The 16804-nt window shown below is 36.5% G+C and overlaps 1 protein-coding gene across 2 annotated transcripts in view; it reads left to right on the forward strand.

Moving 5' to 3' along the window:
• Positions 1-427: 427 nt before the first annotated feature.
• LOC145686126 (phospholipase A1-like) overlaps positions 428-16804 on the forward strand; it is a 94446-nt gene continuing 78069 nt past the window's right edge. For both annotated transcript variants that reach the window (XM_081759100.1, XM_081759101.1), the window contains exon 1: positions 428-494. The gene's annotated coding sequence lies outside the window, so the exon portion shown is untranslated. The remainder of the gene's footprint in view (positions 495-16804) is intronic.

A 16804-nucleotide genomic window follows, 5' to 3' on the forward strand; every position in this document is an offset into this window, starting at 1 on the left:
CACAGGATCGGCGCCCATGGTACTAGGGAAGCTCCGCGCAGCCCAGCAATATTCCGTTATTTTATTGGTACTCTCTCGTATATAACAAGTTAGTCTGGCGGAAGTTTATCAGCATTTTGGTATTTCAGAATAAGGAAACCTCTCATCATCAGATCTCAATTTGTTAGGTGCATCTCTACTTTTAAGTCTATTATAACGGCAAAACGCATAATCACCAAATAATAATTTAAACATATTCATACTTTCTTTCCAGATTTTTGGAAAAGATTGAATTTTTACTAACATAACAAAGGCCAGAAATATGATTTAACAACAAAACTGTAACATTAACTCATAAATTTAATCCCAAATACGTTACAAATAGTAACGAAAAGTGTATTCTTTGAAAACATTGTTAAATATGAAAGTTCAAATTTTCTTTAGTTGTTGAAGATTGAAATTACGTTTTTCTTGATGATGTCAATAATATGATAATGAGATCAGATTCATTACCAGTAAGTATTGTCTTAAAAGTCTTAAAATGTATTGTATGTGGTAGATTCAAAATTTTTTTGGTTTAGTTACGGTGTATTAGATTAGATTCTCTAAGAAGTTTTTCTCGTCTCTCTTTATAAAATTATCTACAAATTGTATCCCCTATTCAGGGACGTACGCAGGAATTTATTTCGGGAAGGATCTAAAGCGTTTTGGGGGTCCAAATACAATTTGAGGCTAAATTATATGAACATTTCTAAAATTGCGCCTAAAAGTAGACTACATTTACAAAAATGTCGGGATTTCATGGGGGTCCGGACCCCAAGACCCACCCCCTGCGTACGCCCCTGCCCCTATTTCTTCTTAATTTTATCCAGAGGTAAAAGTGGATGTGAAAACGTAGGGGGACGCACGACGTCACGCCGTTCCCCGTGCCTATCTTTACTCATTGTAATTTTTAGGAAGTAGAGGGACGCCTTAGATATTTTATGGAAATGGGGGATGGGCATCTCTCGTGTTACCTCGCACTTTTTCCCCTGATTTTACCCAGAAGTTACAAATTCTTCCGCGTCACGAAAGGTTCACAAAGGTTACCGGTACGATATAACAACATCTAAACTACTTTGTACCATAATGACTTGCATATTTTCAAACGGGTTAAGTTTCGAGTTGCCCCTCCCTTTCTCATAAAAATAGGAAAATTTATAGGAGAAATGAATGATTCGGAGTTCTTATGTTATGTTTAAGTGTTTAAGTTTGGCAGTAAAGTTATATTAAAGTGATAGGAGAACAGTAGAAATAAATGCAGAGATCTTATTAAATGCTTGCAGGGACATGGGTTTAGAAGTAAATGCAGAGAAAACTAAATACATGGAAGTGCGTCGGGACCGTAATACGGCAAATTGTGGAGGCATTAAAATATTAAATAATACTTTTGATAAACTGGATACTTTCAAATATTTAGGATCAATATTAACAGATGAAAATCATATTCACGAAGAAATTAAATGTCGACTAAAAGCAGGGAATTCGTGTTACTATTCGGTTCAAAATATCTTGTCGTTGCGAATTCTGTCGAGGAATTTGAAGCTTAAAATATACAAAACGATAATCATGCCTGTTGTTCTGTACAGCTGCGAAACATGGTCACTTAGTCTGAGGGAAGAACATAGACTGAAAGTATTTGAGAACAAGATCCTGAGAAGAATATTCGGACCCAAGAGGAACGAGAATGGGGAATGGCGGAAACTTCATAACGAAGAACTACATAGTTTATACGGTTTACCCAACATTGTTATGGTCGTCAAGTCTAGGAGGCTTAGGTGGGCAGGTCATGTAGCTAGAATGGAAGAAAGTAGAAACGCTTTCAAAGTCTTAACTGGAAGACCCATAGGAAAACGACCATTAGGAAGACCTAGGCGCAGATGGGAGGATAATATTAAGATGGATCTCGCAGAGATAGGAATACAAAGTAGAAAATGGATGCAATTAGCTAAGGATAGAAGTCAGTGGAGAGCTTTTGTGAACGCGGCACTGAACCTGCGGGTTCCATAGGCCATAGAGTTAGTTAGTTAGTTAGTTAATAAAGTTATATTTAATCCGAGAAAAGATATGTAGAAATGGGTACTACTTGCAACACGCGGAAGGTTTCGGAGATTCAACAGCATAGTAGTCGTATAAAATGAGAATCTGTGCTTTGAATGTGATGTTTCCGCATTAAGTTTTACAGAATTACAAAAGAATAATGAAGAGAATCTATTAAATTTTTATGAGAAGTACGGATTACTGAATTTATTGATAACTAAAGCTTCTATGAGAACCGGTTCCTCTCACTGTTCTAGTCTAACTAAAGCCTTACCCGTTACCTAAACTTACCAAACCAAACCTAACATAACTTAACAATATTTGTTTTAATTGCTTTTTTTGTATGTTTGAAACTGTAAGGGCAACTCTTAAGGGTCTTCATTACTGCAAAATAAAACTACCGCTAATTTTAGAGTTTTTTTTCTGTAATGTCTCAAAAAAATTAAAATACTGGAAAAGCAGAAACGTAGTGAACTAGGTAATACGATTTTGCATATGATACCGTTATCACAACTCATGTATCTGCTTTCGATATGCAACTGTAGATAGATTTAGCCTTTTTTGCGGGTTCTGTAAATAGCGGGATACCGATAGCGAATAGGTGAATTGTGGTAAAGGTATCACATACAAAATCGTATTGTCTAGTTCACTACGTTTTTTGCTTTTCGAATATTTTTATTTGTTTTGAAGATATTACAGAAAAAAACTCTAAAATTAGCGGAAGTTTAATTTCGCTGTAGTCAAGACTCTTAAACTTAAGCCTTTCAAACATTGATTAGTGCTGTTTATTGTGTTCGCACAGTCATTTTATCAATGTATAGTTTTATATACTATGGATCATGTAACACTAACATAGTCTAGATAGTTGAAACTGATACATTGTTTTTTTTTTTTTTTCATATGCTATGATCGGCTCCAATGGCCCAATATTTCAGTATCAGGAGAGAAACTATTGGAAATACCCCCGTACAAGCGAAACATTTTGCTCACTGAAGAATCTTTGTTTCAAGAAATATTTTCTATCTTCATACCTACTGAACGTGCTTCAATGAAACTTAGCAAATATATAGATAGTTTAGGACATGTAATGTTTCTCGGTGTACCTTTGATAGAGACGTCTAAATGAAAAAAAAAATCTAAGGAAATTTCGAAGAATGTGTCGAATTTCTCCCAAATGTATGGGTCCTTATATGCTTATGGCTTCATTCGAACCCTGCTTCATTCTAAAGGGAATAAACATGATTCTAAGTTTCTTGGGGTTCTAGGAGAATGTATATTTAAAAAAAAAAAAAACAAATTAAAAGGGGAATAGACTCGCAACTGACAAGAAAGAAAAAAAACGTAAGCGCAAATCAACATATTACAGAACTAACACTCATCATCCGCCAAAAGTTTTTTTTTTTTCTCTCTCTCGTTTACCTCATTCGTTACCACAACATCTAAGTGTTCAAACTAATTCTCACATGCCTCCATATAAATGTTTGCTGCCTATACATTGTCTTCTAACAAAGTTTACTCATCTGTGTACATACGTAAGTAATTTAATCCATAGATGAGTAATTTATAATTCAGTGTTTGCTAGTAGAAGAAAACAAAACCTAAACTTAGGAACCATATTCCATTTTTCTTCCCTTCTCTTCCTTCCTTAAGTTTAAAAGGGTAAGTCATACATTTTATGAATCTTTGTTCTATTCTGCCTATCTCTTGTTTCATGTGTCTAGGTCAATTAGAATCTGATGAACATTTGAAAGTAGCTCTACGAAATATGCACTTAGAGCTCCCTCGTAAGTGGTTAGCGTACGCACTTTTGGCAAAGGAAACCTGGGTTAAATTCCCGGCGAGAGCTCATGTGGTTCGAATCTCACTTAAGCTGTAAGTCCCCGTCTCATATGGCCTCGCTGCTGAAAGGGATGCTAACCTGAAAATCAATTTAATTCAATTCAAATATGTTTTTTTCTAAAAAAAAAAAATGTCGCTGCCAATATCCTTACTTTGCAGAATGGTTTTGATAACAAAAGGTCCAAGAAAATATTTTCGTAGTTAAAAATTGAATCTCAACTTAGGTACAGTCTTGTCCAAAAATTCTGGCCACCCACCTTGCTCTAAAAAAAATCATATTCTGGCAACCATACGTAAACAATTCTAATACTGTGACTCTAAATATATAAAGATCTCAATTGGCTGAAGAGAATTCACATTTGTTTGATTGAAATCTACACTTAACTGTGGGTAAGATTTAGGATTTAGACTTCAGGGCCTTCAGCATCTGAAGGCCATGTTAGCCCGTCACGTATGAGAGATGATGTTCCTCAGCGATCACACTATCCGGGGAAAGGGAAGCAGGCCGGTAGCCAGCCCAAAAATGTAGGGGAGGCCCGATCCAAAAATATTATAGTTTATCACCATATTATAGTTCACTTGCAAGCCTACCGTGAAAATTTTAGGGGGGCCCGCCAAAATTTAGGGGGACCCGGCCCCCTTAGACCCCTTGGATACGGGCCTGAAGGGAAGGAAGAAAGGATTGCAAAAGGAAGGAAGCGGCCTGGGACCTGTATGTTAGGTATCATCCCGGCATTTGCCTGGTATGAATGAGGAAACTCCAGGAAACCCTCATGCAGGATGGCTGACCTGTAAAAGCTTTCTAACACTTTTCCGACCGAGTGCCCCAACTGTGAGTAAGAGTGCAGAACTTTTTAAAAAGTGAAAAATTGCTGACCAATTTTATTTTTTAAACAATACTTTGCGCGCATTATGATTTCCGGCTACATTCTTTTTGTTATGTTCGGAGATAAAGAGAGGAAGCAATCATAGCTTCTTATAACTTTTAATCACATTGGCCATCACTGGTGTAAACCACTAAATGTCAAACCTCTGTTGCTGCTTTAAATCTTCATGGTCTTTAACCTTTTAACCGTTTATCCTTTTAACCTAAATAATATGCATTTTGAGAATGATCGAATTTTCTTAGATGCCCTAACATTTTTTCTCTGAAAACTAGAGATGCAAGGGCTCGGAAAAAAACCGGCTTTTTTGGAAAAAAACTCGGTTTTTTCTGCTTAGCTTTTTTGCTTGGGAAATTTTGGGCTTTTTTGAAAATTCTGCTTTAAATTGATAAACCACATTTTGTTTCGCTTCTCTACAACACAAAAAGTCATTTAATTAGTGGTTGATGCCGATAATAATATAAAACCTCGAAAATAAACCATGAATTTCTAAAAGATATTTCAAACAGTTTTACTTCTCAACATATTTACATTATGAATTTCAAAGGATTAACCAATGTATATAATAAGATTTTTTTTAACCTCCTACATACAAAAGTAAGCAGGGTTGGCAAGAGCCATGGTTGTTTTTGAAAATGCCAAAAACCCGTTTTTTGGGGGGAGTTTAAACTAGGCTTTTTTGGTTTAAACCAGGTTTTTTTGGGTTTAGATATTTTGCTTTATGTATTTATATTACATATTGACAGAAAGAAGTTTGTTTCGCCTTAGTGTTATTATGCAACAACGGGGTTATGCTGGAAGAGGTCACATAAGCTTAAAGAAGTCCGGTCAGTAAATTTCTTAAATTGAGAAACTCCCGCCCTAGCAATCGGGAAAATCCCGTCATTACTCTAAATGTAAAAGAATAGCGGAAAAAATCCTGTTATTGCTTTGCATGTAAAATTTAAAGGTCAACGTATCATAATCAGTACGCTAAAACTGAGGTACTAAATTACAAATTTAGTGCGTACATATCATTGAAAGTACAATCCAAGCTAATGTTGGAAGCTACGTAGGCAATCGATAAATTTTGTCAATTTATATCAGTATATTTAAGCAACCTTGGCTTCTTTATAAAACAACAGGCATTCAGGCATGCAGAAATATACAATTTAGTTTCGTTTCGTATGTTCAGGCTTAACATCCTTACGTAATACCGAGGTTATCAAGGAGAAGAATTTCGCTTAAAGTGACATCCGAACCGCTACTTTGTTTACGCATGAAAGAAGGGTTGTGGTTCGACCGAGAATTGAACATGGGACACCTTGATTAAAAGGTGAAAAGGAAATAAAACTAATGCAGATGGATTGATGTATGGAAACGTCACCATGAAGTTCACACGATTCGCATTTTTCGTACCCTTTATTTTTTTTTCGGTTTAAACCAGTTGTTTATTTTAAAAAAAAGAAAAACAGCTGTTGTAAACCGGCCAACCCTAAAAGTAAATACTTCTTTTTAAAAAAATACTCAAATAAGTAGCAAAATTCTATGTAGTATTTTTACTTCAAAATATTCCATACCCTCTTTTTGGAACAAAATAAAATTAAAATAAAACATAAGAAAAATACTTAGATTTATATGATACACTTAAAGGCTGCACACCTAGAGCTTTTGGTTTTGTATATTCTTGAAATTCTACAGTTTTATATAAGCACCATCACGGTTTATTCAGTCCTCAAGTTTTCTGTATTTTTAACAAGAGGGATTGAACATGAAGGGTGTGAGATAAGAACATGGTAACCCATAATTTTACTATTTTAAGAAATTAGAAATTTTCTGCTGCACAATCCATTTTGAAAGTCGGAAAGCTGATTTTTCACATAAGTCTATACTAGTGTTGCCACGAGACGAGACATTTCTCGTGTCTCGTCTCGTCTCGTCTCGTAAACGAGACGAGACACGAGACGAGACAGAACCTTTTAGACGAGACACGAGACGAGACAGACTACTTGTCCCGTCTCGAAAACGAGACGAGACACGAGACGAGACGGGACGTCTCTTGAAATGTCTCGTCTCGTCTCGTGTCTCGAAAATGAAAACGCTGGCGGAAATGGCCAAGATTGAAATTGCCAGTAGTCATATAGATTGCAAAAGGAGAAGACATGTTTGTGTGAAAACATGTTGAAAGCCTTCATAGAAAAGTGTCCTCTGTCTATTGAATGAAACAATCGTGATACATGAGCTTCCAGGAATATCATCCTTAATGTCTTGTCCCCAATTCCCCTTGCTGTAAACTGAGGAATTCTCATTTTTTTCATTTCTGGCTGGAATAATGACAAACAAAATCAACGACAGGGAAGATTTTTACAAGGTCAAGAAACCGAACTACCACGACCATCTATTCAATTTGAAAACTGGATAAGGTCTACACTCATTACAGGCTGTAGTTGAAAGTTCTGGCTGGGATGGCGGAAAAGAACAGAACACACTACACTTGTCTTTATTCTCTGGTGGCAGTATTCTTTTTGCTATATGAACCGAAAATGGCAATTGAAGTATGTCATCTTGTAACTAAAATTTTGTCTTCTCTCTCTCTCTCTCTCTCTCACACACACACACACACACATACACATAAAAACACACTTTTACCGTTTTACCAATCGCTCGCTTATTATACAGCAGTCATATTGTAAAATTCACCTCTTTGTTTGGAAGGCGGTCGAAGGACAAAAAAAAGGCAAAGATATTATCGACGAACCCTTCAAATTGTTTGCTTTCAGCAAATTTATGATACTAACAATAACACTTTAGTTGAAGAGCCTTTAGAGGGGGACCTTCGTTTTGTTACGCGGAAATGTTTGATCTGACCAGAGTGCGAAATTGCCCTCTGCTTCCATGTTGAGCAGGGGAATATTTCCCTTTCCTAGTGAATAATATTCATTAGGACCTAAATTATCTTCCGAAATGGTTTCTTACAGAGTGTAAAGAACATTTGGTACAATATTCATGGAACTCCGTTGAAAGCAGAAAATATGAGAATGATCAAAATTCGAACATTGAAGAACATAATTAACAGAAAAGAAATAGGATACCCATAATTTTAAACCTGCTATAAAATGTATATCCTATATTTTTACTAATTTCTTACTCCCATGAAAGTATCCTGGGGAGGATATTCTCTCCAATTTTTTCAGACTGAAATCCTTTTATCCCGTACGATTTCGCCCCCTGACACAATACGAAAAAACAAATGCTGTTAAAATCCATACACATGACCCTTCCGGGACTCAACCCGGGGCCTTCAAGCCGATGGTCTATCGCCGCAGACCGCTCGGCTTGGTATGAAGATGTAAGTTGTATGATTGCGAATAGATCACGACAATATAAGAAACTTTAATCCAAAATGGCCACCCAAAAATCAACTATTTTTTAGACCACTAGCTAATCTGGGTGTACTGTCATGAGTTTGTTACACAAACGGGGCAACCACCATATAGTGGCACACACCCCGCGGTTATGGGAACAGATTTGTACCATGGAGGTGAAGACTGACCCCAAGCATTCTTTGGTCCGATGTGTCTTTCAGCTCCCATTACTATGGCACTTTAAGTAGAGCTTATTGTGCAGTAACATATAAAATTTCAATCAAATACTTTCCATTACTCAATAAAATTATTTGGTTCCGAGCTTTTTTAAAAAAAAAGAAGAAGAAGAAGAATTGCAACAAATCTAAATATGCTAAAATGGAAAGTAGTTTTTGGATTGGTATGGAAACCTAAAGGCTGGAATATATGAAATCAAAGTGTACACACATATCTATCTCTGTATTTATATATATATCTTCCCCTCTCTCTCTCTCTCTCTCTCTCTCTCTCTATATATATATATATATATATATATATATATATATATATATATATATATATATATATATATATATATATACAGACACTATAAAGCAAGTGGGCTGATAGTGTCGGGGATGGTGACACCTTTACATTGAACTTTGCTTGTCATGTAACATTACACTGGTATACAAATTTTGATCAAGGTCGTGCTTATGTTGGTTTTTCGTCGGTTTCTTAACGATTTGCACCCGCTGAACACGAGTATGACAGTTATTTTCCCGTAATGTCAAAATTTGTAATGATATAAGCATATTAGATTTGACTCAAACAGTAATATATTATACAATTGTGTCTTATAGGAACATTGAATTACAAACATAACACACATTTTGGACATCAACTTTCTGGGTAACAAAAATCTACATAGCAATACATAAATACTAAAATATATGAATATTACATTTCTTATAAAAATTATATACAAAAGTACTTGAGATTGGAGGAAAGTGTTAATCAAGTACTGGAATTCCGTAATCAAAAGTGAAGGTTAGTGGTTCTCTTTCTTTTGTGGGAAACGTTCACTTCCTCACGGACTAACCCCCAAATATAATCACCCATCATTGCACAATCCCACCTTTCTTGGTATCTGCTTTCCATTACCTCAATGTCCTTATGGAAACGTTCCCCTGCTCTTCGCTAACATCTCCTTAATTCTTCTTAAAGAAATCCAAGTATGAATGTAGCATATGTAATTTTAAAGACATTCTACATCCCAATGCTCGATATTGATCAATGAGTGTCTTAACTTGGTGTTCAAACGCTTCACTTCGTTTATGCACAAGAAATCCCGTCACCAATTTATGAAAGGCCTCCCAAGCGTTTCTTTCCAACTCCGTCATTTTTTGTTTAAGTGGAGCACTATTAAGCATGACAAGAAATCTGAGGCCCTGTGAAAATGCCAGCCAGAACTTTTGCCTCTGATAAAGCTGGAAACATTTGTTTGATACGTTGTTGGGTTGGTGAATTGCGACCCAGAGCTTCACAAATTGTTTTGCCAATCCCAGCTTAATATGTAATGTTGGCATGAGAATCTTCCCCCTGGGCACTAATGCTTCATTTATCACATTATGTGCTCCTGGAATAAGCTCCGTTCTTTCAGGCCACACGGTTTGATCATAATGCTGGTTAGTTGTCCGACTGTCCCACAGACATAGAAAGCAGGAATATTTAGTATAACCACTTTGCAACCCAAGAAGAAAACCAATAATTTTGAAATCCTCACACACGTCCCATTGATGTTCCTTATATTTTGTTTTCTCCAAAATCAGCTTCACACTTGAATAACTCTATTTAATCAATTTACAATTCTGCTATGTATCTTTAGAATCTATATTCTCTGTTTCGTACTCCGAACAATTATCTTTAATAACAAATGCGATAACACCTAGCGAGTATCGAAGTAAAAGGACGCAAATTACTCTGCATAAATCAGTATAGGAGAAAAATAAAACATGCTTATATCATTGAAAATGTTGACACTACATAAAAATAAGTGCCAGATTCATGTTCAGGGGGTCAAAATACATAAAAATTCATCAAGAAGTAATAATAAGCAAAATTTTGTATACCAGTGTTATTTGACATTAGTGTCTTCATCTTCGACGTACCTATGAGCAATTTACTGTATATTCGTGTATTGAAACTGTGAAACAAATTACAATGTTTCAGAATGTAAAAAAAAAAAAAAAAAAAAAAAAAAAAAAAGCCAGGGACGAGAAGCCTCAGACGACTAACAGCAGAGATATATTATCTTGTAAACTATTTTTCCTTGCCTCGTGAACTTATTTGAATTTATTTTTAAGACCTTTAGGCAACTTTGGCCCACCCCGAATGGATGTTGATGGGAAAATTAGTCGAATGAAGAAAGTGGTAGGAGACTAGACAACTTCGAGAAAACACACACATACGAAAAATGAAATGAAATGAAATGAAATCTTTGAGTTTTACGTCCCACGGTTATGCCGGTTAGGCTAAAGGAGACGGTGATGATGAGTAATGAATGAAATGGTGGAATGAAGAAAGTGGGAGGAAACGAGAGAACCCCGAGAAAACCCACGCACACGGTGTTTGTCCACCACAAGGTTCACTTGGCGGGGGCTGGGATCGAATCCGAGACCCCAAGCACCAGAGGTGAACGCTCTACCACTGACCTACCGCGGCCCCCACACACATTCGACGTTTGTCCACCACAAAGCTCACATGGCACTAACCGAGATCGAACCGACTACCACATACACCAGAGGTGAAGGCTTCACGGTGTAGCTACCGTGACATTTCTTGTCTTGTGTGTTCTGGGTAATACTTGTAACTTAGTTGTATCTTGATTAGCATGGTGCAGTCTGCTACATTTTGCTTTCGTTCCCATGGTATGCTGCTATATTTTTACGAGACAAGACGAGACAAAACGAGACAAACGAGACGAGACGGGACAGAACCTCTCGAGACGAGACACGAGACGGGACGAGCACATTTTTTCGAGACGAGACACGAGACGAGACATGCTTTGCACGAGACGAGACGAGACAGCCTAAAGTCTCGTCTCGTCTCGTCTCGTGGCAACACTAGTCTATACATGAGGGATTAAACGAAGCGGTATGCGTTGCTGCCTATCTGATGCTGCGTAACTCAGCAATTGAAAATTTGTTAGTTACCATGTTCTTGGCTCACACCCTTCATATCATTATGGAACTCTCCCCACTCCACCAACACACACACAAAAAAAAAAAGGACTACGGAATATATTTAAGTTAAGATAAATACAACTGCACAACAAACATGATTGACTGGAGCTTTTGCGCTTCTATCGAGAAGTCCGGAATTCAACCCAGCATTCGACCATTCTGACAAAGTATTTTTTCATTCCATCTGTGAAGTAGAAATAGTGCGTGTACTGTGAGTTGGCTGACTTCATTTCTTATTGTTTTTAAATCGTTATTATTACTAATTACCAGCAATGACGGTTTTGCGAGGGTTAGGGGGGCGGTCTTTCGGACTGAAGCCTGTTCCCCAAAATTACAGAATGTCTAAAACAAACGAAATATCTATTAGTTATGCCTTTACTCATAAACTTTAAGCTGCCGTCAAATAAAAATTACGAATGTTTAGAAAAACTAAACATTAGTAAGAAAAAAATCCTCCCAAAATACTTTTCTAAATCCGCCACTGATTCTCAATATAAAATGATCTTCAAGGTTGTATCCGGAAGATTATCGATAAATATATAAACGAAACGAAATACAGTATTAGTTATGCCTGTACTCATAAACTTCAAGCTCCTCCCAAATAAAATTAGGAGATTTTAGAAAATGAAACAATCAGAGAAACCCGTCCCAAAGTACGTTTCTAAATCCGCTACTGATTATTTGTATAAATTAGTATTCAAGGTTGTATCCGGAAAATTATTGCTAAATCGTTGCACAGCTACAGTATAACAGAAATGTGGAAGTACGGTTAGACGGATATATTAAAAAACGTACCGGTACGCTTTGACGGATATATAGAAAAACGTAAGTTTAACTTCTGCGTTAGAAGCTAGAGTACTAAGCTCTTAGAAATGAAACAGACGACAAACTGAAATGATATCGAGAAGAAAAAATATCGATAACTCAAAAGTTAAATAGCCTCTAAAATTGCCCTCAAATACTACATTCTTCATGTTAGCTTTAATTCGTAAAACATGTGCTCCATCCATCTTGATGGTGAATTTTAGAGCGAAATATGGCATTTAGGTCATGGAATTCTTATCTAAGTACAGAATATACTATAAGAAAGCTATTTAGATAGAAAAATCATGAAAATGAAAAAAGCCAAAATTTCCAAAGTTCTCGTTTTTTTCCCCAAAAAGCTGGCTTTTTATGTGAAAAAAACCATCGATTCAAAAAAGCCGGCTTTTTTGCATCTCTACTGAAAACTGTCTAATTTGGAACAGTTTGGTTCCATTTTCTATTCACCTAAAATCAGTCTCACTGCTTATTTGGTTTTTAATATGGGTAGGTAAAGCTAAAAACACCACACCACCTGTTATTTCTTCTTTTTCCATTTTCAAATCAAAGTATGAACACTAAGTACACTGTACTCTCCTGCCATCTATAATTGGTAAGTGAAACAACGTGAGGCAAGTCTGGCTAAAATATTTCACTTCTGCTGACATCTAACGGGATTACGTTGTACTTTGTAATGAGTAAAGGATCCAGTAGAATACGTGATTTGTTTCGGAATGTTGGTTTGATTAGGGAAAAAGGACCAGCGGTCGTGACTCCAGAATTCTAGAAGAGGGAAGTTTTACATCTAGTGACGTATCTAGCATTTAACTGCGTCTCGGTGAAGGATGGAAATAATGCTTCTACGAGGCACGTAGCCAAGGGGGGGGTCCGGACCCCCCCCCTTCGAGACCAGAAATGAAAAAAATTAAGGAAGGATGGAACAAAATGAAATGAGAAAAAGAAGGATCAGCGTTAAAAATAAACTACAGGAAGCTTTTGATTACTCTTTCTTATAAGGAAATTTGTATTACTTGCAATATAAGGTTGCAAGATGAGCGATAGGATATATCCTGGAAGAGTCAGGGAATTTGAAATTTCTAGAAAAGTTGCGGAATTCTCAGAATTTCTGCTACTAGTCAGAAAGAGTTCAAGCTTCCGAAAGCATAGTGCCGTTGTGTAACAGCGTGTACATTTTTTATCATAATTTTTCGTCATCGCATCCTTGCAATATCAAACATGTTATTTCAAAAACAATTTTCTACTGCTCCTTTAACCTGTCATTTGAAACAGACAGTAGTTGACGGATAATAAAAACAAAAATATATGTGGAAAGAAAGTTATGTTAACATTTGATTCAACAGAAAGAAGAACGGAGATATTGCAAAATATTTTACAATACATTATTGAGTATGTACTTTTTATAATAGTGAATATGTACTTTTTATAATAGTTGAGGTCATAATGAAAGGAAAATTGTTATATTTGAATAAACAGAGGAAGGATGTAAATATTGTATTCTCTTTTTCAATACTTTTTTAAAAATTTTACTCGAGATTTCTTCATAGTTTATTAAAATACTTACCAACATATCCTCACAAACCAATAAATGTTGATAGTAAAGTAGTTTAGATTGATCGAGCTCCTGGGCCTTCAGAATTTCATGTCCCCCCCCCCCCCCCGTTACGAAATACTGGCTAAGCGAACCAATATATATTCCAGTAAAATTGTTTAGAATGATCGAGCCCCTGGTGTGATGACCAAGGGCGCCGATCCTCGGACCCCCCCCCCCCTTCACGCAATCCTGGCTACGTGCCTGCTTCTACCTTCTTAAACGTATCAATACCACTACATCATTCACATAATTTCAAATGCATATTTTTCTTTTTAATTTTATGCAGTGTTCGAAGTGGAAAGAAAGTGTAGACGGTATATTTTATTACGATTTTTACTCGACATACCGGCTATCTAAATGTTGAAATACAGTGAGGGTATGTTGCCTAAAAGATTGCATTTCTATTTACATAATGACTAAAAATCATTGGAGAGCTTCTTTGTAGTTACAGGGGGGGGGGGAGGACATGGAGAGACTTTGATCCCCTGCCAACAATGTTTTGATTTTTTTTTTAAATATCCCCTTATGTTGTATTATAGAGAATTAACACGAAAATACTCAAAAACCTAGTTTTTATATTAACAATTTCCTGCGGGAAAACTTCCGGTCCCTCTACTCGACTGAGGGGTATTCCAAACCTCCGGAAGATCCACCCCCACAGCAGACAACACACACACACACACACACACATATATATATATATATATATATATATATATATATATATATATATATATATATATATATATATATATATATATAAAGGAAAAATTGAATATGGTACATCAAAAAAGACATCCCATTTTAAAAACAAAAGGTAGGAAAAGATAATAAAAATGTCGGTGTCGGCAACTTAGAAATTATTTCCAAATAAGAAATTAAATCTTTTTATGTGCAAAGCTATTCTTCAATTACTGTGTATAAAAACGGATTTATTAAAGATATTTAGCATCTACTCTCCAGTAGCGGTAAGTCTTGATCACTGGAAAACCAGAAGCGGTATACTTTCGTCACTGAAAAACCGGAAGCTGTATGGCATACCACCTCATACCGTCTCACTTCGATCACTGCTTTTATGTTAAACATAATTGTAGAAGTAAAAAGGACACTTCATTATGTTCAGTATGTTATTCAGTTTATCGCAATCTTTTCACACTATTTAAACATTTTGAAGAAAATATGTGAAGAATGATAACTGAAAAATGTGAAGAAACATTGACATTAGGAATGCACACGAGACAAGATTTGTGGTTGTCTCGCCTCGGAAGTATGCTGTAAAAGTGATGTCTCGACTCGAAAAATGTATATTTATCTATTGGAAGAGCAATGTCTCGACTCGAATTTTGTCAGGAAAATCCTGTCTCGACTCGTCTCGTGCTCATCCCTAATTGACATCATCATCTAACTTTTGACAGTTATCATATTTTTCCATCCACAACTTGCCTATATACAGTGTTTGCTTTAACTGCTGCAAATTTCCATACCTGTTTCTGTTCGACTGTCGCGGTAGCATTAGCAACCTAAAATTAAGTTCTACTCATATGAATAATACATGTATAATATGTATAATATGAATAATAATAATGTATATATGTCAATATAATTTGTAAGACGAACTATCAAATCAGTGTGTTAATTTTGTATCTATGTTATGTTCATTTTTGTTTATAAAAACTAGGGATGGGCACGAGTCGAGTTAAAGGTAATTTTCTCGAGTCGAGTTCCGAGCCGAGTCACTGTTTTGAGGTTGAGTTTCGAGTCGAGTGGAGTTTGGAAAATGGTTCGCTCGTTTAGCTCGTTTCAACTCATTTTGAAATCATTCCCCGATTAGAAAGTGAAAGCTATGAGAAATGTAAGCAGTAATGTGGAAAGTTTTTAGTGTTGCTCACGAGGTGAGACACTGCCAGCATCTCGTCTCGTCTCGATTAACAAGACGACAATGGATTTTTATAACGAGACAGCCTCAAATGTTGTGAGCACTAACAGAAGTATATACTGTAGTTCTCACAATCAAGGCTGAGACCTGCACGGTGAAAGTTTTGAGCCGAAGCAGAAGCCCAATACGTGTAGGGATGTTAACCGGCTTAGCTCGGTTCAACTGAGCGAACAGCTCGAGCCAGCTTGGTTGAGATGAGGCACCGAGTCAGCTCAGGTGAGCCATCGTCTCGAGCCGGCCCGGTTGGGATGAGCCATTAGCTCGATTTGTTTCGGCTCGTGTCGGTTTGGGAGGGTGAGCTGTTGGCTTGGCTCGATAGGGAATGAGTTGTGAGCCGAGCCGCTTGAGCTGTTGATAGCCGTTGATAAATCCGGACCAAGCAGTTTTGAACATGTGTGGCCGGCGCCCTCTAACTTCTAACGATTTTTGGTTCGAGCTCGGATACTTGCTCCTCCGGAACACAAACCCAGAACCTAGTGAATGATGTCCTTGCCTCCTAGTCTTCAGGACTACCGAGGTCAGCAGTCAACTAGTTTTTAGTATTCAGATATAAAAAAAAAAACATCTATATTTCATGTTTATACACGGTGTTGTTATAATAATAATAATAATAATAATAATAATAATAATAATAATAATAATAATAATAATGTTATAGTAGTAGTAGTATCATTGATAATAATTATATTGTCTATGTAGGATACTTAAAGAAAGTACTTGAAACTACACACAGCATTAGGCTCGATTTGGCTCGATTCGACTCGAAGCTCGAGTCAAATTCGAGCCGAGTTCCGAGTCGAGTTGGAGGAAATTTTTCAAGCCGAGTTCTCGAGTCAAAGATATCTGTTTCGAGTCGAGTCGAGTTTCAATGAAAACTCGCTCGAACTCGTTCGTGCTCATCCCTAATAAAAACACAGGCTAAAACATAATCAGCCGTATTCAGAAACATTTTCACTTATGATTAGCGTTATACGAAGTGCATTCAAATTATAACATCTCCATTTTTTCTCAGGACTGGTAACTAAGAGAAATATGCTGTTTGTTTTAAAATACGCGGTCACTCGTTGTTAATGCGTGACAGAAATGGCAATACCGGGCGGCACAGA

The sequence above is a fragment of the Thermobia domestica genome, chromosome 5, assembly GCF_964235325.1.
Source record: "Thermobia domestica chromosome 5, izTheDome1.hap1.1, whole genome shotgun sequence".
NCBI lineage: Eukaryota > Metazoa > Arthropoda > Insecta > Zygentoma > Lepismatidae > Thermobia > Thermobia domestica.